Here is a 6,021-nt window from a genome sequence, read left to right on the forward strand (position 1 = left end):
CAGAATCAGAAACAGGCTCCAGGCTCCGAGCCATCAGCCCAGAGCCTGACGCGGGGCTCGAACTCACGGACCGCGAGATCGTGACCTGGCTGAAGTCGGACGCTTAACCGACTGTGCCACCCAGGCGCCCCTATAAGTTTAAATTTGAGAAAAGGGGGTATTTATGTTCCACTGTAATATGGCACAATAATCTTCTATTTAGAAAATGTAGCAGTGTATTCATTTGATTATTATTTTTTTTTAACCAAGTATTTGGTTTACTCCATAAAGTTAATGCAAAAGAAAACACCTAGGGAAATTCAAGTGAAACTCTAAAATGACTTCTTCGGGGCGCCTGGGTGGCTCAGTGGGTTAAATGTCCGACTTCAGCTCAGGTCATGATCTCGAGGTTCATGAGTTCAAGCCCCGTGTCAGGTCTGTGCTGACGGCTCAGAGCCTGGAGCCTGCTTGGGATTCTGTGTCTCCCTCCCTCTCTGCCCTTCCCCCACTCGTGCTCTGTGTGTTTCTCTCTCTCAAAAATAAACGTTAAAGAATTAAAAAAAAAACTTCCTTTCTATCATTGCAGCCAAATCCTCTCTCAAGGGAATGTGTTTGTGTGTTTGGTGTAAGGTCTTTCAGGCTGTATTTTTTTTGTTTTTGTTTTTTTAAATAATTTTTCAAAATTTTAATTCCAGTGTAGTTAACATACAGTGTTATATTAGTTTCAGGTGTACAATACAGTGATTCGGCAATGCTGTGTATTACTCGGTGCGCATCAATATAATTGTACTCTTAATCCCCTTCACCTGCTTCACCCATGCCCCCACCACCCCGTAACCTGTTTGTTCTCTACAGTTAAGAGTCTGTTTGTCTCCTTTGTTCCCCCCTTTGTTCATTTGTTTTGTTTCTTAAATTCCACATATGAGGGAGATCGTATGGTGTTTGTCTTTCTCTGACTGGCTTATTTTGCTTAGCATTATACTCTTTAGACCCATCTGTTGTTGCAAATGGCAAGATTTCATTCTTTTTTATGGCTGCATAATGTTCCTGTGTGTGTGTGTGTGTGTGTGTGTGTGTGTGTGTGTAAACACACACACACACATATCACATCTTCTTTATCCGTTCTTCTATCTATGGACACTTAGGCTGCTTCCATAATTTGGCTATTGTAAATAATGCTGCTATCAACCCTTCAGATTAGTGTTTTGTATTCTTTAGGTAAATACTCAGTAGTGCGATTGATTACTGGATCATAGGGTAGTTCTATTTTTAATTTTTTGAGGAAACTTCATACTGTTTTCCACAGTGGCTGCACCAGTTTGCATTCCCACCAAGAGTGAGTGAGGGTTCCTTTTTCTCCACATCCTCGCCAACACTTGTTATGTCCTCCAGACTATATTTTTAATTGTTTACTCTTTAAACTTGAGATGCACCTGTAGTAAAGTGCAGGTCTCTTAAGTACCCAGGGCAATGAGTTTTTGTGTATGTTCATGCTGTGTCACCACCCAAGGCAAGACAGAACATTCCCACTCCCAAAGCGTTCCCTGGTGCCTGTCAACATCCCCCCAAAGTAACCTTTTTTCTTTTAACCTCTAGCACGGTAGATTAGTTTTTCCATTCTAGAACTTCATGAAATTCCTTCTGGACTTGTTTGAAATAAATTTTTAATTTTAGATTTCACAGAAAAGTTGTAGAATTCCACATACACCTCACCCAGTTTCCCCTAACATTAACATTTTACTTTACCAGGGGACACTGATACGTTACTATCAACCAAACTGGAGTTGGTTTTCTTTCTTTGAAAATTTTATTTTTGAGAGAGAAAAAGGGAGAGAGAGAGAGAGAGAGAGAGAGAGCGAGCAAATGGGGGAGGGCTAGAGAAGCAGAGAGAGGGAGACAGAGGGTCCAAATCCAAAGCAGACCCAATGTGGGGCTTGAAGTCACAAACCGTGAGATCATGACCTGAGCCGAAGTCAGACACTTTACTGACTGAGCCACCCAGGCGCCCCCAAGCTCCAGAGTTTATCCAGATTTCTCTGATTTTTCCACTGTTGTCCTTGTTTCTGTTCCAGGATCTAATCCAGGATACCACATTGCATTTCCTGACTCTCTCTCTCATTTGCACATATAAATATACATTTATATATGCATATATATAATCATTATATGCAATATACATTGATATCATACCACACACATGCATGCACATACAAATACACTTTTTCACACAAATGGTGACACGCACGCACACACGCACGCACACCACGTAGGCCTTTGCGCTCCATATAGCGTTGGAGACCTTTAGAGGACTCCCGGCCCGCCCCTCACTGATGAGGATGGGATGCGTGTCCTCCTATCTGTGGCCGATGGGGAGGCTGGTGCAGAGCCAGGTCACATGGCGGGCACACTTAATACACACTTAGGGCACCAGCTGAGGAGAGGTGCCAAGAACAAAACAAAGAAAATCTCAACAAACTTTTTTTGGGAAAGGATTAGATGTATTTTTAAAAAGGATGAAAATAGTCGTCTTGGGGAAAATCAGAACATTGTGGGATGGTCTTACGCTAGTTTGACCATTACAAACTGTTTTTATCTTTCATTTTATATGAGGCAGTGAGAGTGAGCGTCTTTTCCATTTTTAGGTATTTTGGAAGTTTTAATTCAGCCCCAGCTGGGGGCATTTTTAAATTAATTTCCTTTGCAGATGCTTTTCCTCTTTAGCTCTTGGATTTCAGATCGAAGCCTTCATATCCCACCCTGTAAGGTAAAAGGGAAACCCTTCTCCAGATGGTTGTTTTATAAAGTTCTTCAGCAAAGCAAATGAGTTCATATATTAATGTCAGTAACTTAAAGAGTTAATCTAGTAGCACGTTAATATTTGGGACAGAGCCTGGCACAGAAAAGTGCCAGATTAGCGCTCGCCATGATACTACTGGAAGTAACTGGCTTAGCGGGTCAACTCGCCTCGGGGCGTAATGCCCCTTTAAGGCAGGTGGTGAAGTCAGCCATCTCCAGATAGAACAAAGGCATACCAGGCCCTGCCAGCCCAAAGCTTGCTGGCTGATAGACTCTGTCATCAAGTGATAGTGCCTATCTCCCTGTGTCAGGGCCCCCAGGCGCCGGGGAGAGCCACCAAGTGGGGAAGGCGGCTTCTGCAGCAAGTCAGACAAGGGCGGACCAGGCCTTGTGCCCAGTGGAGACGGCTCAGCCACATTAATGAGACACTCACTGTGTACTGAGTGCGATTTGGGCAAGGAGCATCAGCGCTCCCTGCCTCGGTTTCCTCATCTGTGAAATGGGGATAATAGTGGTCCTCACCTCAAAGCCTTATTAGGAGGTTTGAATGAGCACTTGGAAAGTGCTAGGACATTGCTGGGCACACAGCGAGTGTTCTGTAACCGTCAGCTCCTTTTCTTGGCTGTCACCCGGTGGGAGTAAAAGAAATAACATGATCAAATATGAGTTCATTTTTTCTCCTCTTCCTCTCCCAAACCCTTTTTCCGTTAATGACCCAGACAAACATCCTCAGCCATCTTGATTCTGCTCTATTGGTAACAAAGTCTGCCTACTCTGCCTCTAGAATGTCTTGCAAATCCGCTCCTTTCCAGTCCTGTCCCAGGTCTGTCCTGTGGTAGCAGACCTCAACTGGTTTGGGCCCTGTCCTCTCTTGCCTTTCTACCCCTGCCTTTCACATACCCCCACTCTAAATACTTCCCTCCATGCCTAGCTCTGATGATGACCCACACATGTTCCAGAACTCTCAATGAATCCCCACTACCTCAGAAGGAAATCTCCCCTCCTTGGCCCAACCGTTAAGATCTTTTGCCACTCGACCCATACCTACCAGGATGATGCAATGATTGAAAGCTGGGGTCTAGGTCAGCTCTTCTACTTCCTTAACAAGTGGAAGCCTTGAACAAGTGACCTAACCACTCTAAACCCCAGATTCCTTACTTGATAAACAGAGGAAACGATGGTGTTGACCTCAGAAGATTGTTTTTAAAGTAAAACTAGAAAATTGTGATACTAACGATGGCAGCTAACATTTATTAGGTGCTTACTCTGTACCGTGCACCGTTCCAAGCGCTGTCCTCATGGTAACTCATGCAGCGTGTGTGAGTGGCTTTGCGTAGTGCTGGGCACTGAGTACACGCACCACGAATGTGTGCACGTGTGTGTGTGTGGTCGTTACGGTTTACCTTTGCAGGCTCATTTCCTACTCCAGCCCCCACCTCACCTGCTAGACCCCTCATGCAGAGCTCTTTTGGGAGACTGCTCAGTGGTACAGGGTGGATATGCTTCGTTTTTTTTTGAGTTGTTCCTGCCTTTAATGACAGTTACATGGCGGAGAAAGATATGCATGAGCTGGCTGAGTACAGCAGACGTGAGTTGGCTATGTGGAGAGGGTAGTGAGTCTGGTGGTGGGTCCTTGGGCGTAGGCAGTAAGGACTGGGGAGAGCAGGCTGCCACCAGCCACTGCCCCGTGAGCTTGCCAAACTGAGGTCTCCAAAGAAACCGGACCGTCATCGTCCCACTTATCTCGGGCTCCCTGTGCGACAGGCATTGTGCCAAGTGCTTTACCCATCATCTTATTTCATAGTCAGACAACACTGTGAGGCAGGTACTAATTTAGACCCATTTTCCAGATGTGGAAGCTGAGGCTCAGAGGAGAGCAGTTACTCTGCAGGGTCCCACTGCTAGTGCCTGCCAGATTTTTAACTCAGAATGTCAGACTCTACCGCTGGAATTTTCCCCATCCTGATATTCAGGTTTTAGGGGGTAGGGATCTGGGCCCCAGCTCTCACTGCTTGCAGGGAGCTCAGAGGTCAGATCCAGCCCCAGGCAGCCAGACAACCCTTCGGTGGTTTTTCTCTCCTGGTATTTTTAGCTCTTGGTCATCTGCCTTGCCTGTGTGGGGGACAGAAGCGCCCAGACAATTCCATTTTTACTGGTGCCCTTCAGATGCCCGCCTGCCCACACTCACCCGCCCCGCAGGCTCAGCTGTCTTAGTGGCGTGCCTGGCGTTCCAGGGGCATTGTTCCTCTTGGCGAGGCCCAGATTCCAGCAGCAGCTGCTGCCCCAACCTCCCCCCAACCAGCTTTTCCTCACCCTCCTCTTCCCGCCTGTCAGAGCCCCTTTGCTGAGGCCCTGACGCTATAACAGCCAGACCTGTCACTGTTGCCTGCTCTGGAGCTATATAAAGGTCGCGCTCCCGGCTCATTAGTCATCCGACCTGAGGTTCTCAGGTGAAGGACCTTTCAGCATGCCTTCAGCTAGCACACAGCTTTGCAGGGCCGGGGCCCCTGGCCCTTCCCAGCACAGATGTGGGTATTCACAGGGCTTTGATTCTGGAGGATTCTCAGCCTCAGCTCTACTGACATCTTGGGCCGGATCATTCTTTGTTATGGGCAAGGAGGCTGTCCTGGGCACTGTAGGACATTGAGAAGCATCCCTGACCTCTACCCAGTAGATGCCGCTATCAACCTCCTTCCCAGTTGCAACAACCAAAAATGTCTCCAAACATTGCCAACGGTCCCCACAGAGGGGAAATTCTCCGGGCTGAGAACCACTGGCCTAGAGAATTAGCACTAGGGTGAGGGTGAGGGTGAGGGGTTCCCTGCCAGTAAAGAGTTTGAGGATGGCATAGGGGTGCTGAAGTCCACTGACCACCCTTTGCCTTTCCTCCTGGTGTCTCCTGGCCTAGCCTTAGGGAAGAAGGGAAATGTGGAGTCAGGTCTGGGATAGAATGCTCTCCCTTTGCCACTTGCTAGCTGGATGAGGGAGGGCAAGTGGCTTTTCCTTACAGAACCTCCCTTTTCTCATCTGTAAAATGGGTCGGGTAGGAATACTGACCTCATGGGGGTGCCGTGAGGCTGCATTGAGATAATGTTGAACAAAATGCAACTTTGTTTTTGCTTTCCACTGTCTTCATAAATCCTATTTCCCGAGGTTATCTAGTCCGCCCTTAGATGAAAAGTCAAAGACGTTTCTGCTCAAGGCTTTTCTACTCACTCTTAGGTAAAGGATGGCCCTATGGTCATT

This window comes from Prionailurus viverrinus, chromosome D3 (genome assembly GCF_022837055.1).
Source record: "Prionailurus viverrinus isolate Anna chromosome D3, UM_Priviv_1.0, whole genome shotgun sequence".
NCBI lineage: Eukaryota > Metazoa > Chordata > Mammalia > Carnivora > Felidae > Prionailurus > Prionailurus viverrinus.